Source organism: Monodon monoceros, unplaced genomic scaffold (genome assembly GCF_005190385.1).
Source record: "Monodon monoceros isolate NGI ecotype Baffin Bay Population unplaced genomic scaffold, NGI_Narwhal_1 Super_Scaffold_16, whole genome shotgun sequence".
In the NCBI taxonomy this organism is placed as follows: domain Eukaryota; kingdom Metazoa; phylum Chordata; class Mammalia; order Artiodactyla; family Monodontidae; genus Monodon; species Monodon monoceros.
This window is the reverse complement of record NW_021703772.1, coordinates 69,668,735-69,689,808: the sequence shown is the minus strand read 5'-3', so window position 1 is coordinate 69,689,808 and position 21,074 is coordinate 69,668,735. Positions and strand designations below refer to the sequence as shown.

The following is a 21,074-nucleotide window of genomic DNA, read 5'->3' as shown; positions in this document are numbered from 1 at the left end:
TCATTGTCATTTGTCTCTAGGTATTTTTTGATTTCCTCTTTGATTTCTTCAGTGATCTCTTGGTTACTTAGTAACATATTGTTTAGCCTCCATGTGTTTGTGTTTTTTATGGGTTTTTTTTCCCTGTAATTCATTTCTAATCTCATAGTGTTGTGCTCAGAAAAGATACTTGTATGATTTCAATTTTCTTGAATTTACTGAGCCTTGATTTGTGACCCAAGATGTGATCTATCCTGGAGAATGTTCCATGCGCACTTGAGAAGAAAGTGTAATCTCCTGTTTTTGGATGGAATGTCCTATAAATATCAATTAAAGCTCTCTGGTCTATTGTGTCATTTAAAGCTTCTGTTTCCTTATTTATATTCATTTTGGATGATCTGTCCATTGGTGTAAATGAGGTGTTAAAGTCCCCCACTATTATTGTGTTACTGTCGATTTCCTATTTTATAGCTGTTAGCAGTTGCCTTATGTATTGAGGTGCTCCTATGTTGGGCGCCTATATGTTTATAATTGTTATATCTTCTTCTTGGATTGATCCCTTGATCATTATGTAGTGTCCTTCCTTGTCCCTTGTAACATTCTTTATTTTAAAGTCTATTTTATCTGATATGAGTATTGCTACTCCAGCTTTCTTTTGATTTCCATCTGCATGGAATATCTTTTTCCATCCCCTCACTTTCAGTCTGAATGTGTCCCTAGGTTTGAAGTGGGTCTCTTGTAGACAGCATATATATGAGTCTTGTTTTTGTATCCATTCAGCAAGCCTGTGTCTTTTGGTTGGAGCATTTAATCCCTTCAAGTTTAAGGTAATTATCGATATGTATGTTCCCATTACCATTTTCCTAATTGTTTTGGGTTTGTTTTTGTAGGTCCTTTTCTTCTCTTGTGTTTTGCACTTAGAGAAGTTCCTTTAGCATTTGTTGTAGAGCTGGTTTGGTGGTGCTGAATTCTCTTAGCTTTTGCTTGTCTGTAGAGCTTTTGATTTCTCCATCAAATCTGCATGAGATCCTTGCCGGGTAGAGTAATCTTGGTTGTAGGTTCTTCCCTTTCATCACTTTAAGTATATCATGCCACTCCCTTCTGGCTTGTAGAGTTTCTGCTGAGAAATCAGCTGTTAACCTTATGGGAGTTCCCTTGTATGTTATTTGTCGCTTTTCCCTTGCTGCTTTCAATACTTTTTCTTTGTCTTTAATTTTTGCCAGTTTGATTATTATGTGTCTTGATGTGTTTCTCCTTGGGTTTATCCTGTATGGGACTCTCTGTACTTCCTGGACTTGGGTGGCTACTTCATTTCCCATGTTAGGGAAGTTTTCGACTATAATCTCTTCAAATATTTTCTCAGGTCCTTTCTCTCTCTCCTCTTCTGGGACCCCTATAATGCGAATGTTGCTGCATTTAATGTTGTCCCAGAAGTCTCTTAGGCTGTCTTCATTTCTTTTCATTCTTTTTTCTTTATTCTGCTGCGCAGCAGTGAATTCCACCATTCTGTCTACCAGGTCACTTATCCTTCTTCTGCCTCAGTTATTATGCTATTGATTCCTTCTAGTGTAGTTTTCATTTCAGTTATTGTATTGTTCATCTCTGTTGTTTGTTCTTTAATTCTTCTAGGTCTTTGTTAAACATTTCTTGTATCTTCTCGATCTTTGCCTCCATTTTTCTTCTGAGGTCCTGGATCATCTTCACTATCATTATTCTGAATTCTTTTTCTGGAAGGTTCCCTATCTCCACTTCATTTAGTTGTTTTTCTGGGGTTTTATCTTGTTCCTTCATCTGGTACATAACCCTCTGCCTTTTCATCTTTTCTATCTTTCTGTGAATGTGGTTTTTGTTCCACAGGCTGCAGGATTGTAGTCTTGCTTCTGCTGTCTGCCCTCTTGTGCCCTTGTTGCTTACTTATTTTTACATAGTAGTTTGTATCTCTTAATCCCCTATGCCTTTCTTTCCCCTCCCCACTTCACTCTCCCCACTGGTTAACCACTAGTTTGTCCTCTATATCTGGGAGTCTGTTTCTGTTTTGTTATATTCATTCATTTGTTTTATTTTTTAGATTCTACATATAAATGAAAACATAGAGTATTTGTTTTTCTGTGTCTGACTTATTTCATTAAGCATAATACCCTTTAGGTCCATCCATGCTGCTGCAAATGGCAGAATTTCATTCTTTTTTATGGCTAAGTGATATTCCATTTTATATATATATATATATAATGGAATATCACTTAGCCAATTATATATATGGCTAAGTATATATATATATCACTTTCTTTATCCATTCCTCTGTTGATGAACACTTAGGTTGCCAATATCTTGGCTATTGTAAATAATGCTACTATAGATATTGGGTTTGTGTATATTTTCAAATTAGTGTTTTTTTTCAGATATATACCCAGGAGTGTGACTGCTGGATCATATGGTAGTTCTATTTTTAGATTTTTGAGGAACTCCATACTGTTTTCCACAATGGTTGTACCAATTTACATTCCCACCAACAGTGCAGGAGGGTTCCCTTTTTTCCACACCCATGCTAACATTTGTTATTTGTAGGCTTTTTGATGATAGCCGTTTTGACAGGTGTGGGTGATATCTCATTAAGGTTTTGATTTGTATTTCTCTGGTAATTAGTGATGTTAAACATCTTTTCGTGTGCCTGTTGGCCATCTGTATATCTTCTTTAGAAAAATGTCTATTCAAGTTTTCTGCCGATTTTTTAATCAGGTTGTGTGTGTGTGTGTGTGTGTGTGTGTGTGTGTGCGTGTGTGCATGTTTTTTTGTTTGTTTGTTTTTTTTGCGGTATGCGGGCCTCTCACTGTTGTGGCCTCTCCCGTTGCGGAGCACAGGCTCCGGACATGCAGGTTCAGTAGCCATGGTGCATAGGCCCAGCCGCTCCACGGCATGTGGGATCTTCCCGGAACAGGGCACGAACCCATGTCCCCTGCATCAGCGGGCGGACTCTTAACCACTGTGCCACCAGGGAAGCCCCTGTGTGCGTGTTTTTTGGTATTGAGTTGTAAATATAAACAGTTGAACTGTTTATATATTTTGGATATTAACCCTTTATCAGTCATATCATTTGCAAATATCTTCTCTCATTCAGTGTGTTGTTTTTTCGTTTTGTAGGTTCATTTGGTTTTAAAGCCCATGAACTTTTTTTCTATGATAAAAAAATAAAAATGATAGTAAAACCTCAATTTTATTATAACTCCTTAAAGGCAGTAACTGTCATATGTTTCTATGTATTCCCCATAGCACCTAGCATAATACTCTGTACAAAATAATTTTAACCTGTTAAATCATTGAATGAACAAAGAAGACTGCATGCTATGTTCCAGATACTTGGGTGTAAAAGTAGCACCATAGATGGGTCTCTGCCCCAATCGAGCATATTATCTATTGAAAGACTTAGACATTAAATATTACACAAATAATTACTTAATTATACTTGACATAAATGTTATAAAGGTACAGAATGCCATGAGAGTGAGAAATACTTCCAAAGTTATTTGTATTTGGAGGCCAAGGAGAGCCTATAGCTATTTGAATGGAGACAAAATTCTGATGAGAAAAAGTTTAAGAAAAATTTCATGGAGAAAGTATTTATGTTTTTAGTTTTAGCTAGTAGTGGTGATGTTTTGCAAAGTTATTTTGCACATTTTTGAAAAGCTATTTTCTTCATAATATGTTATAGCTATAAGTTTAAATAATTTATTAGAGAGAAAAGTATTAAGTACTTACAGAATCTCTCCTAAGAATAAAATCTGAAACATGGAAATAGATGTATTCATAAGAGACTGTATTATTTAAATAGTCATCTTAATAGAAACAAATTGAAGGTTTAGTAATAGAAGAATGAGTAAACTATGTCACACCCATTAATGATGCTTATGAAGAGTAATGAGCAAACAGAAAATACTTACATTATAGTTCTATATAAAAGAGATTAGAAATGCTCATATGCTCATAAAAATGTTGAAAATATACATAAGAATTACTGAAAGATATATACCAAAAATTACAGTTATTGGTGGAAAGATTCTGAGAGATTTCTTTTTCATTTTTTATTTTATAAATATTCTGTAGTGTGGTTTTATTATTTTTGCAATTCAAAATACTTTATGAAAAAGAAAAATGAATAGGCATAAAAACATGTTTGGCTTCTATAGATACAGCGTAACTCTCTGATTTTATGCCTAATGTTAATACCTAACTTGCTACACAGCACTCTTAAGGTGATTTAATCAATAAAGAGACTTAAAAAAAAAAAAAGAATCACAAATCATTACTGTTCAGCGCTCACAGAAAGGTACTAATAATAACTACAAAGGCAAAAGCAGAGCATCTGCAACCTAGGGACTAAAATTAGTAATAATGTTGAAGGGAGTCCTACCAAATTATGTTTTCTAGAAGGCAGCCATAAGCTCTTCTTGTGTAGAGAAGACTGATCACCTCCATTAGCCTTGAAACAAAAGCAAAGACTTCTGGATGCAGGCATTTAATTATAATGTTTATCTAATCATTCTGTAGCCATTTATATAATTAAGATGGCTTAGAGCATACTTTTCTTTGGGGAGTAAAGGGTAGTAGGGGTTGTGTTTGGTGAAGAGTATATTTTAAGCCAAACAATCCAACACTAATTATGGCATTTTATACTGGTGTTTCAAAAAATATAGAAAAAGTGCAGATACTGCCCATTCTTTTGCCTTTGGATTGTTGAACTTTCCAATCTATGAGCTGGTGGTAGCCACAATTGTAATAACCACCACAACAATGATGATACCTAACACCTAATCAATATTTACTTATGCTAGACCCTGTTCTAGGTGCTTTTACCTATATTAACTCATTTTTACCCTCATAATAACCCTATGAGGTTGGTTGCTATCACTATCCCGACTTTAAAAATACTAAAATATAGAGACACTAAGTAACTTGTCTCAGGTCACTCAGTTAAGTGCTAGGATTTGACTGATACAGGAACTCTGGCTGGAGAGTTCAAAGTCCAATGTCATAGGCACCAGGCTATTTTATGCACCTAAAGATTTTCTTTTTTGCATTAATATTTCCATCTTATGGCCAGAGTCACTAAACATTATTTTGGAGATGTAAGTAACAGAAGAGCTTATTCCAAAAGCTTATTGCTTTCTCTAGTTTTTTTTTTTTCTTTTCTTTTTTGTAGTTTTAGATGAAAAATATTTGGACTAAGCTCATCAGTATAGGTAAAAAAGAGGAAAGTGGGATTTTTCTCATTTTATCTTGACTTATTTATTTAGAATATCTGCTTTTGTCATTTTAAGGACATAAAATCTCAGCCAAAGCCCTCTTTGATCTACCAAGGGTTGGTACAGAGATCTTTTTCAAACTTCCTGTACAAGTGTGCAGCCTCTGAGGACTATCTGCTGAGATTTCAAATATTAGAGGTGTGGACTCAGGGAAGAATGATGATTTGGTTGGCTATACATGATATCTATGACGTATAAACCTTTTAGGTAAAAAACATATTTTTCCTCCTTGGAATTGATTTATGGAAGAGGAATATTATTAACCAGAGATAGGCCTGACAAGGAGGCATAGGTAACTAATGTCCACTTACAGACCTAAGTCTCCAAAAAAAATGTCTCCCCTATGAGCTTGACATTTTTATCCCAAATTTCTTAATACTTTTGGAAAGTCACTGTTGAAATGTAAATACACTCCCAGGAATGGAGTAACACATTACGCCATTGTCCTCACTAATACAGTGCCAGCACATAGGAAAACAGAGACCATAGCCCTGAGAGAATGGTGCACACAGCAAGCAAAGTGAATGGAGAAGTGATACTAGCCCGGTGGCCAGGTTTACACGAGGCTATGAGAAAATAGGAATCTGGAAGTTGGGCAAGGGTAGTGGTGTAGTTGTCATGATGTGAAGGCAGGGCTGCAGGATGTTTTGGGGGGAATATCTTAAAGGAGAGGGGTCCTGAAAGGGGAAGCTGAGAAGACCATACATTAATGGTATATTACTTAATTTATTCTGGAGCCATCTCACTCTTCTGGCTATGCTAATGGAAATGGCACCGTTATATCTAGATGAAGCATATTATAGAGAAAAAAGCAGAAGCTTCAGGGTCAAGAAGACCTGGATTCAAATCTAATCACTATGACCTTGGATGAGTTATCAAACACTTAGTTTCCTCCATCTATAAAATGTAGAAATCAAACTACTAAACTAGAAAACAAAGTGCCTTCTGCCATGCATATGGTAGCTGTATGCATATCATATCTATATGCATAAATATACAGTAGCTAAAGAAAGCTTATATATATATGTATACACACACACATACATTTATACGTAGATGTATTCATGCATCTACTATAGTGTTATCTTTCTCCCTTGTTGTGTTACTTCTGCAAGAAACTTGTCATATAGTCTCTATTTTACATTTTAGTTTCCTTTTATCATATGTAAATTTACTTTCACCTAATTTTCAGAATATTCAAATAATTTTCTATTAAACTATGGTGTTGGGCCTTTTTTTTCTGAGGTAAATTAGCGAAATGACCAACTTGAAGAATTTTTTTAAAAATGTATTTATTTTTGGCTGTGTTGGGTCTTTGTTGCTGTGCATGGGCTTTCTCTAATTGTGGAGAGCAGGGGCTACTCTTCGTTGTGGTGCCTGGGCTTCTCATTGCGGTGGCTTCTCTTGTTGCGGAGCATGGGCTCTAGGCACGCGAGCTTCAGTAGTTGCAGTACGTAGGCTCAGTAGTTGTGGTGCCTGGGCTTAGTTGCTCAGCTGCATGTGGGATCTTCCCAGACCAGGGCTCAAACCTGTGTCCCCTGCATTAGCAGGCGGATTCTCAACCACTGCGCCACCAGGGAAGCCCTAACTTGGAGAATCTTAATCATTAGCTACCTGAAAAGTATTGGTGCTTGATACAGCAGATTCAGGCAATATATTACTAATCTTCTTTAACAAGAAAGAGACTATTGCTTCTAATGAATGATATTAACTGTTTTCTTTTTGGCAGCATTACTGCCGAATAGCTAACTATGCTATCTATGGCAATAGCTAACTATGCTATCATTATTTGAATTCATGACAAGGCTGGGTAATGAGTTGAGGCAGTTATTCTGTATGATCAGATGATTTAAGCCTGAATAGAACATAAATGTATATACCTATGCAAATATCTAAAATAATTATTCTGATCTCTGTAGCAGTTTTAAATACTTGTTATGATTCTAAAAAGGGGACTTTAGGGAGCATATGCCAGTTTCAAAAACCAGGCACATGTTCACACGGCTGTAACTTAGGGATCCCTGACCAATGAATTGGACACCATCTTTCAGCAGGACCTTGAAGTTTTAGCTGGCAGATCTTGGAGCAGCTTTCCAAGCCGTTTGCTGCTTCCTCACTCCCACATGCCTAGTTAGCTGGGATTCCCTGCTGGGAAGCAAAGGCAGGTAGCATTTTGACCCTCCCCTCACCACCTTCAGTATACTTTATTCTCAGAACCATCCCCAGAGATTTAAAAGCATCGGGAATATAAAAAATATCTCTTCCTCACAAGGTTGGAGGCCTTGGACCTTACCTTGAAAAGATTTATTTTTACATTCTTTCAAATTATGACAACTTATGTAGAAAAATATGGCAGATACCTGTCCTTTTAAAAAAAAATTTTTTTTGCAATATTTGTTACATAACAAGAGTGTAAGAATAAAGTGGTTGATATGTATTTGTTTTCTGATTATAATTTGGAACACAGGTATAAATGTCTTGGTTTATGGATTCAATCTGTACCCTGTCATCTCCTAACCTACTAGATCTTTTTTGGAATAATAAAATGCATAACACTGGGGCCAGTATCCACAGTTCTAGAATATTCTTAGCCATCTGGTTCTGTTACAGAGTAAAGTTAGACTGGAAATAAGACAATGTTAGTAAAGGAAGCTTCCTTTGCCCACCCCACCTTCCATGGGCTCCATTTTTTGGTGTGCACAACATAGTGATTTAATGATATATACGTATATTGTGACATGATCATCACAATAAGTTTAATAATAACATCCATCACCACACATAGTTAATATTTTTCTTGTGATGAGAACTCTTAAGATCTACTCTCTTAGCAACTTTCAAATATACAATAAAGTGTTGTTAACAATAGTCACCATGTGGTCCATTACATCCCCAGGACTTATTTATCTTATAACTAGAAGTTTGTACCTTTTGTTCACCTTCACCCATTTCACCTTTATTCTTGATGAATATTTGACTAGTTATAGAATTCTGGATTGCCAAGTGTTTTCTTTTAGCCTGTTAATGACCTCATTCCATTGGTTTCAATTTTAGCTCAGGAGAAGTCATTGTCAATCCTACTGTTGCTCTTTAAAAACAATGTCTTTTTCCCTAGATGTTAAGATTTTCTCTTTATCTTTGGCTTTCTTCGATTTCAGTATATTTGGGCATATCCTTTTTTTTCTCTTCTAGTTTAATTGAGATATCATTGACATATAGCACTGTTTAAGTTTAAGGTATACAGCATGGTGGTTTGACTTATATACATAATGAAATGATTACAATGACTTAGTGAACATTCATCATCCTGTATAGATACCAAATTAAAGAAATAGAACAAAAGTTTTTTTCCTTGTGATGAGAACTCTTAGGATTTACTCTCTTAACTTTCATATGTGATATACAACAGTGTTAATTATAGTTATCATGTTGTACATTAAATCTGTGGTACTTATTTATCTTACAGCTGGAATTTTGTACCTTTTGACTGCCTTCATCATCCCCACCCCCTGCCACTGGTAACCACAAATCTGATCTCTTTTACATGAGTTTGTTTGTATGTTTTGAAGTATAATTGACCTACAATGCTATATTAGTTCCTGGTACAAAACCTAGTGATTCAATATTTCTATACATTTCAAAATGATCACCATGATAATCTAGTTACCATCTGTCCTCATACAAAGATATTACATAATTATTGACTATCTTCCCCACACTGTACATTTCATACCTGTGACTCATTTATTTTGTAACTGAATGTTTGTACCTCTTAATCTCCCTCACCTATTTCTCTCCTCCACTCACTCCTCTCCCTTCTTGACAACAGCCTGTGTGTTCTCTGTATCTATGACTCTGTTTCTGTTTTGTTATGTTTGTTCATTTGTTTTATTTTTTAGATTCCACATATAAATGAAATCATACAGTATTTGTCTTTCTCTAACTTATTTCACTTAGCATAATACCCTCTGGGTCCATTCATATTGTCACAAATGGCAAGATTTCATTGTTTTGTATGGTTAATATTCCATTGTGTGTGTGTGGTGTGTGTGTGTGTGTGTGTGTGTGTATATATATATATATATACACACAGATTATCCATTCATCTATTAATCACCACTTAGGTTGCTTCCATATCTATTCACCTATTAATTGCCACTTAGGTTGCTTCCATATCTTGGCTATTGTAAATAATACTGCAATGAATACAGGGGTGCATTTTTTCCAAATTAGTGTTTTCATTTTCTTTGAATACATACCCAGAAGTAGAATTGCTGGATCATATTGTAGTTCTATTTTTTTTCCATCTCATTACTTTAATCATTTTGTCAAAATAATCTGAACATGCATAAATGACTTGTTATAAGAATGTGTAGCATAAAAGTCCCTGAGACATATCCAAGAATGACTTGAAATGTATTCAGTGCAATTATTCATCATACTAATTGCCAAGGACTTGGCTCCCTTCCTAGATATTTAAGATATGTGACTAAAAAAAGATATATAATATATATTATATAATATTCATAATTATACATTATATATAAATATATGTATGTTTATTAATGCTAAATCAGAGTCTCCCTCTCCAATGCCTGATTTTTCTGCCAGTTTACTGATGCTGTGTATGAAGTCATTTCCAGACTGTAAGGAATGTACTTACCGAGGTAAATTAGTTCTTTAAGCCCTAGGGTGCCAGTTAGTAGAATGATGGCAGTGGAACTAGAAGGTCCCAAGAGAAGATGTTGTCCAACCCCCTCATTTGGCAGTTCAAGTGACAGAGGCTCAAAAGGTTTGTGACTTGCACAAGCACGGCTGGTTCTGCCACTATTACTGTAACCTTAGGCAAGTCCTTAACTGGGTCTAGACTTCTGCTCCCTCCTCTGTAAAATGGATTGGTGATTGTCACAGCTAACACCTTCCAGGTGCTTCCTGTGTGCCTGACACTGTCCTGAGTACTTTAAGTGTCTTTTCTAATTCTCCCAACACCTCCATAAATTATATATGATTACCTTCAATTAGAGATGAGAATATCAAAGCATAGACATCTTAAATAATTTGCCCTAGATAAGACAATTAGGAAATGTTACAAAGCTGGTCTAGTAACCCAGGAATAACTGCCTCCAAAATTCTCAAATTCCAATTCTTAAATCCCTTCTAAGAAAACCCCGTCAGATAGGTTCTCAAATTCCTTATATCTCTAAAAGTCTAGAGCAGAGTTAACAAACTATGGCTCATGGGCCAAATCCAGGCACCACCTTTGCTTACAGAAATAGTTCTATTTCTAACTTTTTGAGGAATCTCTCTATTGTTTTCCATAGTGGCTGTATTTACATTCCTGTCAATAGAGCATGTGGATTTCCTTTTCTCCACATTCTCACCAATGCTTGTTATTTGTTGTGTTTTTGATAATAGCCATTCTGACAGATGTGAGGTGATATCTCATTGTGGTTTTAGTTTGCATTACTCTGGTGATGTTGAGCATCTTTTCATGTGCCTGCTGGCCATCTGTACATCTTCTTTGAAAAAAATATCTATTCATGTGCTCTGCCTATTTTTTAGTTGGATTGTTTGTTTATTTGATGTTGAGTTGTATGAGTTCCTTGTATATTTTGGATATTAACCCTTTATTGGATATATCATTTTCAAATATCTTTTCCCATTCAGTAGGTGGCCTTTTCATTTTGTTGATAGTTCCTTTGCTGTGCAAAAGTTTTCTTAGCTTGATGTAGTCCCATTTGTTTATTTTTGTTTTTGTTTCCCTTGCCTGAGGAGACAGATCCAAAAAATTTGCTAAGACCAATATCTAAGAGTGTAATACCTAAGTTTTCATCTAGAATTTTTATGGTTTCAGGTCTTACATATAAGTCTTTAATCCATTTTGAGTTGTGTTTTTTTTGAGTTTATTTTTTATATGGTGTCAGAAACCAGCTCAGTTTGATTCCTTTGTATGTAGCTGTCCAGTTTTCCCAATACCATTATTGAAGTGGCTGTCTTTTCCCCATTGCATATTCTTGCCTCCTTTGTAATAGATTAATATAAATGTGGGTTAATTTCTGGGCTCTCTACTCTGTTCCATTGATCTATGTTTCTGTTTTTGTGCCAGTACCATACCATTTTGATTATTGTAGCTTTGTAGTATAGTTTGAAATCAGGAAGTGTGACAGCTCTAGTTTTGTTGTTCTTTCTTAAGACTGTTTTAGCTATTCAGGGTCTTTTGGGTTTCCATACAAATTTTACAATTATTTGTTCTAGTTCTGTGGGAAATTCCATTGGTATTTTGATAACGATTGCATTAAATCTGTAGATTGCCTTGGGTAGTATGGTCATTTTAACAGTATTACTTTTTCCAGTCCCTAAACCTGGTACATATTTTCATCTTTTTTGTGTTGTCTTAAATTTCTTTATTCAGTGTCTTATAGTTTTCTGAGCATAGGTCTTTTACCTCCTCAGTTTGATTTATTCCCAGGTATTTTATTTTTTGATGCAATTGTAAATGAGATTACTTTCTTAATTTCTCTTTCTGATAGTTCTCATTGTTAGTTTATAGAAATGCAACGGATTTCTGTATATTAATTTTGTATCCTGCAACTTTCTAAATTCATTGATGAGTTCTAGTAGTTTCTACATGGTGTCTTTAGAATGTTCTGTGTATAGTATCATGTCATCTGCAAACAGTTACAGTTTAATTTGTTCCTTTCCAATTTGAATTCCTTTTGTGTTTTTTCCTGTCTGGTTGCTCTGGCTAGAACTTCTAATACTATGTTGAATGAAAGTGGCAAGAGTGGGCAATCTTTTTTTTTTAAATTTTATTGAAGTATAAATGTTGCTTTACAATGTTGTGTTAGTTTCAACTGCACAGCAAAGTGAATCAGCTATACGTATATATATATCCCCTCTTTTTGGATTTCCTTCCCATTTAGGTCACCACAGAGCATTGAGTAGAGTTCCCTGTGCTATACAGTACGTTCTCATTAGTTATCTATTTTATAGTTTACATAGTATCAATAGTCTATATATGTCAGTCCCAATCTCCCAATTCATCCCATCCCCTCCCTTCCTCCTTGGTATCCATACATTTGTTCTCTACGTCTACGTCTCTATTTCTGCTTTGTAAATAAGATCGTCTATACCATTTTTTTCAGATTCCACATATATGTGTTAATATACGATATTTGTTTTTCTCTTTCTGACTTACTTCAAGGAGTGGGCATTCTTGTTTTATTCCTGATCTTAGAGGAAATGCTTTTAACTTTTCATCATTGAATATGATGTTAGCTGTGGGCTTGTCACATAGTCTTTATTTTGTTAGGGTGTGTTCCCTATGGGCTGCATTTTAAAAAGAGTACAGACCAGAAATCCTATGCCTACTAGAGACTTTCCATGGTACCAGCCTGCTACTGAGCTTTACTTTCTTATTTTTAAATGGGGAGAAAAATACCTGTCCTAGCAGTCATAAGAATGATTTGTAAATTTAATGCGATTATATCAAAGTACTTTATAACTCATAACATAAACTTATATACTGTATTGAGCATCCACTAAATTCTAGGAATAGTACTGGAAACTTTGCATATTTTATGGTGCCTCTTTTAAGGCTCAACATGATCCTGCACAATTGTTATAATTACATTTGATGTATAATGAGTTAATAGAAGCTCTAAGAGGTTGTGTGATTTTTCAGAGGTCAAATAGGCCTAAAGGGGCAGAGTCAAGATTCAGCTCAATATTACTTCCAAATAGAGACTTCACTTTTCCTTGTACTCAGAACTAAAGCAACAGCATTATTTAATGTCCTTAAGAATGGTAGGTGGCATTAAGAAAGGAGGAAAAATCACTGAATAATCTACCCCTTAAGCAAAGCTGGCAAAGAAAACATCCTGATAAAATCAATGCCTATATTTTAGAGCAGACCACCTGAAAACCCCTGGCTTCAGACATTTTGAAAATAGTTTTTATGTATTTGACTGTAAAGTAAAAAGGGAAAATATAGATGTTTTAGATGCAAAAGGAATATGGTATGCCATCCTAACCAGATTCAAGCTTATATTTTTCATTAATTTTATTCTGCTCATATTATCAAATCACAAATGATGAAACAGGAAAAACATAAGGGCTTCATTTACTTTTGGATAACAGATGGGAAACAACAGAAAATTCTTTTCAGAAATGCAGAAAAATAATTTTCTTCATAATAGGTAATATGCCTTCTTTAGGCATTAAGATACATTTCTGTTTATAATCTTAAGACAGCTATATTTTTACTCTTTATAAAAATCAAATCTCCCAATAATAAACAGGGTATTTCAGTACCCTAATCTTTAAATGCCGTCATTAAAAATGTAGGTATGCACCCCAGTTTCTAACCTCTTAGAACGTTTTGCACAATAGGTTTTAGTCATGGGAATGAATAATTGCTCAGGAAAGCAGCACCACTTCATGCAATATGATTTGGTAGTCAACATTCTTGTTTTCCAATAAAAGGGAAATTTCATGAATAGAAACTTTGGGCTCCTTGAGATTTCACCAATGAAGAGATTGTTTCTGAGTAGCTTCTGAGCAAATATATCTTAACAGGTTGGTCGCAGATCTGGGGTCTTCATTCCTTATAATAGCACTGCCAGACACAATCATGTTAGCCACTGTGTTTGCACAGTTATGGAGAGTGTCATGATCTACACTTCACCATTAACCTCTCTGCCAAAAGACAGAAATTGGACCCTTGACTGATGAAACTTTGGCATCATATCTTGCATAAATTTCTGCCCTCCAAACCCAGGTTCAACTGATGTAACCAAGGCCATATCTATCTGATTAGCCCATGGTGCCAAATACTCAACTGTCATTCCTAGTTTGATGGCAAGTCCAACCTTTGTCTCAGTCTCCCAAATGTCTTTAATTAAGGCCCCTGGGTTCTCATATATATGGATTGACCCCTACTGCAGCCATTGGCTTTACCAACTGTTCCAGCCTAGAAACCATCCTGTGCATTTCAAAGAAAGGATCCCGTCATAGCTGCTTTTGGAGACTCTACCATAGGGTGACCAAAAGTGACACTGTGAACCAAATACCCATCTGTTGTATCCAGATGCAGATATTTGCCCCAGAGACCAGTGTCTAGAAGTACTCAGCCCCTGAATTGGCCAGGTTGCTGTTGAAGATGGATGGGCCAATCTTACAGCTGGACACCATGGTACTGGTTTCCAAGAGCCAAGTTACATGAGTCCTCCAGCAAGATGAAGGGTTTATCCTGATTTCTTCTTCTTCTTTTTAAAAATGTGTTAGTACTTTAATCTTTGAGCAGTGACTAAATTTTCATTTGAAATAATTATTAATTTTCCCAAGTGTAAATCAAAGTAAAGGCATGAGTTATAGCTTTAAAGAATTTATTTTACAATAAGTTAGGTCTTAAGTTCACTTGCCTTTATTCAGATGAGTCAGAAATAGCAGTTTGCTTGGTTTTTGTTGCTTGAGTGGAGTAAGTTAACAGAAGAGCTGGCTAATTTAGTGATTTTGCTAAAATATGCAGATAAATAACTTCAAATATCCATTGATGTGCCCTTTGTTAGTAATATAAATGGGATCAAATGGCTAATAAATGTTTTTGTTTCCAACTTTCTTTCAAATAAAATTCTGTTATTTCAAATAAAATTCTTCCTTTTAAATAATATTCTGTTATATGTATGCATATATATATATTTATGTTAGATGTATGCTTAATGTACACATCTACTATCATGCTAGTTTTCTCTTATTATATTACTCCTGTGAGAAATTTGGCATATTTTCTTCGTTTTGCATTTTAGTTTCCTTTTGTCATCAATACATTTACCAAATTTTCAGAAAATAAAAAAATTTTCCCAAATGTTTTCCCTTCAAGCTCCTATGGTGTTAGGCCTTGTTGTTTTTTTGTTTGTTTTTTTTTTTGAGGTAAAGTAACAGAAAGATTCATTTGGAGGAATTTCCCATCATGGGAATACACTGCCCCTTACTAGTGAACTGCCTTACAGAAAGACGTTGGCAAGTTCATATATATATGAACAGAACAGTAGCAAGACATCTGTAGGCCTGCAAGCCTTGCTTTTTTACCTAATAGTTTTTCATCTAATCCTGGCACAACTGTAAAACTGGATCCAGAGATTCGGGACAAGATATTGTAGACACAATGGATAGTTTTTGGAGGCTACTGTAGATGTTATCTCTAAGCCTCCATTTAGGGGAGGGTTCAAGATCAGCGTGGATACTTTAAGTCTTACTTTTTTTTTTTTTAAACAAATAGTCATCTTACTTCAGACTACAGACATGCAGCCTGGAGCTCTATTGTTAATTTTTTGTCCTTAGACAAGTGTCTGGGTATCTTCGTTAAGTGTAGAAAGGTTATTCATATTAGAATTTGTCCTTGGATCCCAACCTGAAACTCAGAAATCATGTCTTGGAGTGACATGCATGATAACGTAGATTAGGCATCTGTGGTAGCTCACCTGATCTGCCACCTACACTTCCCTTGGTGAATGACAAATCGAGGACCTTTCCTACCACAATTCTCTACTATGTCCACTAACTCTTCTTGCAAGACCTCTCAGTGACCTGAGTACTTTCCTTTAATGTCATTCCTTGAGACCTGGAGCTACAATTGATCTAGATATTCCTAGATCTGATATTTTCAATTAATGAAATGAACTGTAAATGAGGGCTGTGTAACCAACATTAATTACAAAAACCAAAACAACAATGGGATAAAAAAAATCTTTCAGAAAATCCTTCAAAGGCTTCCTAGGGTTCTCATTTTAACATTCAAAATACTTACTAGGACCCTCAATGCTCAGTCCGCACAGTCTGGGCCTTGCCTATCTCACAGTCCCATCCCCATCTCTTCCCCCCCTCCCCTTCTGTTTCAGCTATGCTAACCTTCCTGTGCATGTCTCCCTGACTCAGGCCTTTCTACCTGATTTTTGCTCTGTAGCCCACCACCCGCACCACCGTGCCCACATCATCATTTCTTACTAAATTTTGTTCATCTTTTAGATCTCAGCTTAAACCTTGTTTTCTTTAGGCACCCAGACTCAAGGTGTGGCTCCCCTTTTATTTACATTAGTGACCTAGACTTCTTTATGGTACATTTCACAAATGTATTTATATAACTATGTAATTGACTGTGTAGTATTTCTCTTCTGCATTTAAAGAAAGCCACTAGGATCATGTCTCTTATTTAATACTACACTTAGCCTGGTGTCTTGCATGACATTCATTAACTTTTTATTGAATTAATTAAGCATCGTGAATAATGCCTTATGACTAAGCTTTCAGTGAATCGTTTTTTCTGTTATCACACATATAGAACAAAACATACTGTATCCTCGGTTCCCCTGAAAGCACAGCCTAAGTCAGAGGCTTCCTTGAAGGTAATTGATCTTAAGGAGCAGGAGCAAAGAACAGTGAGGGACTGATTGCTATGGACTGAATTGTGTCCCTTCGAAATTCATATTTTAAAGCCCTAACTTCCATTTTGACTGTATTTGGAGATAGTGTCTCAGGAGGTAATCAAGGTTAAATGAGGTCATAAGAGTAGGGCCCAAATCTGATCAATTGTGTCCTTGTAAGGAGGGGAGGAGCTCTCTCATCTCTCTCTGCCATGTAAGGACACAGGGAGAGGGTGGCCATCTGCAAGCCAGAAGAGGGTCTTCAGCAGAACTCAACCATGCTGGCACCCTGGTCTGGGACTTGCAGCCTCCAGATCTGTGAGAAAATAAATTTCTATTGTTTACACCACCCAGTCTATGGCATTTTATTATGGCAGCCTGAGTAGACTAAGACAGTGATATAGGGAAGGAGATAAAGCCAGTAAGAAACTGTGTTACCTAGTTGGTCAAAAGTATAGGTGACTGATGCTTGATTTGATAGGATCTCTAAGAAGGCTTATGAAATGCAACTCACAGATGTTTGCCCTGGGGATGAAAAGGGGGAGCATATATCCAGCAACCTCCATCACCCATTGTTAAGGATGGCAGCAGTATAAGAGCAAGAAGAAAGATACATGATGCAGCCTGAAGAAAGGCTTCAAGGGGTTGCACCTGAAAGTGAACAGCTGAAGTCTCTGAAGAACTGATCACTGCAGCAGAGGCTAGAAGAAGAGGTATGGCTGGTAGGATTTGAAGTGGTACACAAATTATCTGATACATAGACCACCACAAAAGTATCCTGTATTCGATATCCACAAGTAATTAAATTTGTATCATAATTTTTAAGCAATTCATGTTTTTAGTATTTCTACAATGCTTATTCTACATGGAAAAAGAAATGAGGCCGTTTTTACAAACTGAAGTGGAAAAAATTATGGCTGCAAATAAGTGCTAACTCTGACATTATTATAGTGATCCTTACAAATAAAATCTCGAAACATAATTTTTCAAGGTGCCAAAAGAAATGATAATGACTATTTAAGCATTGTTTATCTCAGAATCTAGACAAGATGGGTACATTAAGTTAATGACCAAAAAGCAAGTTTAACATGTTTCTTTATCACAGAAGCAGTAAGCTTTGAATTACAGTGAAAATGGCATTGAGGAATAACCTGTTTTAAAAGCTACCAGGGACAGATACTGCTAAAGATGATCACTTTTTGAACATTAGATGATGACATAAGTTGAAAACGATCCAAATAACTTGAGCATATAATTCTAATCAAGCAGGGTATGATATGTTTCAGAGAAATACTGGAATGGTTTCCCCATGATTGCAAACTTTTGAATTTTGTAAAGAGAGAAAAAAAAAGACAAAACTAGATACAGGAGGGACTTCAAGATAATTTTTACACATTGAAATAAGAAAGTAAATTTAGAGCTGCCACAAGGGGAACCAATTATTTTTTCAAATACATTTTATTGTTATCAAAATAATCCATAAACATCCTGAAAAATGCAAATAAGTAAAGAAAGATTATAATTAAAGCACCAGCTCACTGAAAGTACTTTTATCCTAGATTTGTTTTTACTTTTGGTGGTACCTAAATATCTCTAAATAATATGCTTATGTTACTATTTCTTGGTTTACCAATATTAAATGTGACTGATTTACTTCCGTTCTTATGAATATGGATTTAGCTCACTTTCTACTCCCACCTCCAGCCTTTCTTCTTGCTCTGTCTCTCCTTCCAAAATAATTATATCATATCCTAAGTTTCATCATTCCCAAAACCTTTGTACATAAACAAACAAATAACCACAAGTAATGTATATAAGCCTCTATTTCTTGTTCCACGAGTTGTAGATAATTCTCCTTACTTTCTACTTTGTGTTGACCTAAAACAAATAGACTGCCAGTTATTTCTCTAGCAAAAGTGGGTTTATTCAGGGTCAGTAAAGAATTGCAATTTGGGATCTGCAACCATGGCAAGCCACGTGCAAGCCCCCTGCAAAAATGAGAGAACTCTTTTATAGAGGGGAAAAGGAAATTGGGAGGGCCGTAGTAACCAAATAGTCCATCGTTTTCTATTGGCTGAGTTGTGACAATCTCATTGGATGAGTTCTTGCCAGGAAAGGAGAAGAAGTCTTTCTTCTCCCTATTGGGCTCTGCTATTGTCATAGGGCATGAGAGCTTCCCCTCCTGACTCTATTTAGTTGAAGTTTCTGTTTATCAATTTTTTACATTTTCCCCTTTTGATCAAGATCTCTCTCTGAAAGCACTGCTGGTCAAGAGTCAGGTTTTCTGGTTTCAGTGGCTTTTTGAAGCCTTTTGGTCCTCCTTTCAAGGAAGGACCTTACCTGAGTATAGTGTCCCACGTTGGAAGGAAAGTGCACAAATTTGAAACCTACTGAGGTCACATTTGAGTAACAAGGAGATGTAGGAGGAAGAACTCTCAGACACTTTTTATCTAAAGTCCAGATCACAGACACTGGAGATCATCTGAAGCACATGTCATCGTCAAAGTTTTGGTGACAGACATCCAATAGGCCTGGTTTAGATATCTGGGAAAAGATGTCTCATCAGATGTCATCTGCTTCAATTCTGGGAAATCTTTACTTTGAGGTCAACAGATAATGTGCAGGTCCAATTAGGATTTGGTGCTTTCTTTAGGTGTGTCACGTGAACTCGAGTCTATTCCCTGGAGTTTGGTGGCACAAGGGTCAGTTAGCAACACCTGATAGGTGTTCAACCTTTCCAGCAAGGTTGAAGAGAGTCCTTCTGGATGTGTCTTTTCCAATAGACAAAATCTTCAGATTGCAAGGTGTGATGCTCAAGGTCTTTGTCTCTTGAGAGTGCACTCTGAAAAGATTGCTCTACGAAAATACTTTTTATTTTTAATAGAAGTAATTAGGCCTTTGCAGTATTGGAATATCTCTCCTTTTATCAGCTGTAGGTCAAAAGAGTTAGGAGCCACATGCATTGGGCATCCAGTGACTATCTCAAAGAGTGAGAGTTTATGAATTCCCAAAGAGGTGGATCTGAGATTTTAAAAGACCAACAGCAATGCTTTTGGCCAAGGTATTTGGAGAGATTCTACAAGTTTTGCCAACTGAGTCTTAATAATGCCATTCATGCATTCAACTAAACCAGAGGATTGAGGGTGATAAGAACAGTGAAAGTGTTGTAAAACCAGCCAAACAGCACAGACCTGTTGAAGTACCTGACTAGTGAAATGGGATGGCTATGAAGTTCAAGAGTTCTCTTACTGGGCATAATCTTTTCCAGAAGAACTTTAGTTACAGAGAGGCAGTAGCTCGTCTGCAAGGGAAAGCTTCAGTCCAGTGTGAAAGTATGCAGACTATGACTAAAACATACTTATATCCATGAGACAGAGGAAATTATGTGACGCCATTTGCCAGACCTCGAATGGTCCATTAGGCAGTTTAAAATGTCCAGGAGCAGTAAAAGCAGGCTTCCCTGGGTTGTATTTCAGACAAGCAGGACAAGTAAAGTAGGCACTTTTTGTGGCTTTGTTAGTGTTTCCCTACCAATATTGATTCACGAAAGCTATCATTTTGTCAGTAGACCAAAGATTTAATGCATGTACAGTGGTGAGGAGTGGGAATTTTAGAGTCTCCAGTAAGGCTAGGTTGTTTTTTGGTCCAAACCAGAACTTTCTCTTTTTATCAAACCAACAATTCTTGAATTTCTAATCTTGATTTTCCTTTTCTGAGGTCAATTGTTGGGCTTCTCTAGCCAGTTTTTCTAAGTTATCATTTGGAGAAATATCCCTTTGGACCGTGAAAAGGGTTGGCTGCTGTTGGTTCCTTTAAGGGCAGCATTCCTTGTGAAAATGTAAGCAAGGTAATTTTCCTTAGCTTTCAGAGAGTCAAGTTTAGAATGACCCAGAATATTGATAATAGCTAAAGTGTCAGATAAAAGTAATGCATCCAATAATCCCTGAACATAGGGGCCATTTTAAACTTTATTTCCACTGGAATTAAGGAAGCCATATTGTTCCATAATATTAAAAAATCATGAGCTACTCTGAAAGCATACCTACTATGAGTATAAATATTGGCAGTTTTGCTGTTGGTTAAAGTACAAGCCTATGTAAGAGTGTATAATTCAGCCTTTTGGACTGAAGTAGCCAGAGGAAAAGATACTCCCTCAACACTATCAAAGGCAGTTGCAGTAGCATAGCCAGCACAATATTTGCCATTTTTACCTTTAAAATAAGAACCATCAGTGAACCATGAGAGGTCAGCATTACCAAAATGAATTTCCTGCAGATCATCACGAGGAGTCAGGAGGTGATTCACCAGCATTAAGCAGTTTTGAAAGACTTCATCAATGAAAGAGGAGAGAAGAGTAGCAGGGTTAAGGTTATTAGAA

The 21,074-nt window shown here is 36.1% G+C and overlaps 1 protein-coding gene and 1 pseudogene across 16 annotated transcripts in view; one reads left to right on the top strand and one right to left on the bottom strand.

The window, feature by feature from the left end:
• The window catches only part of SLC4A10 (solute carrier family 4 member 10), a 301,395-nt gene that overhangs the window by 222,108 nt on the left and 58,213 nt on the right, over positions 1 to 21,074 (top strand). The gene's annotated exons all lie outside the window — the stretch shown is intronic.
• On the bottom strand, positions 13,800 to 14,468 carry LOC114896961 (annotated as a pseudogene).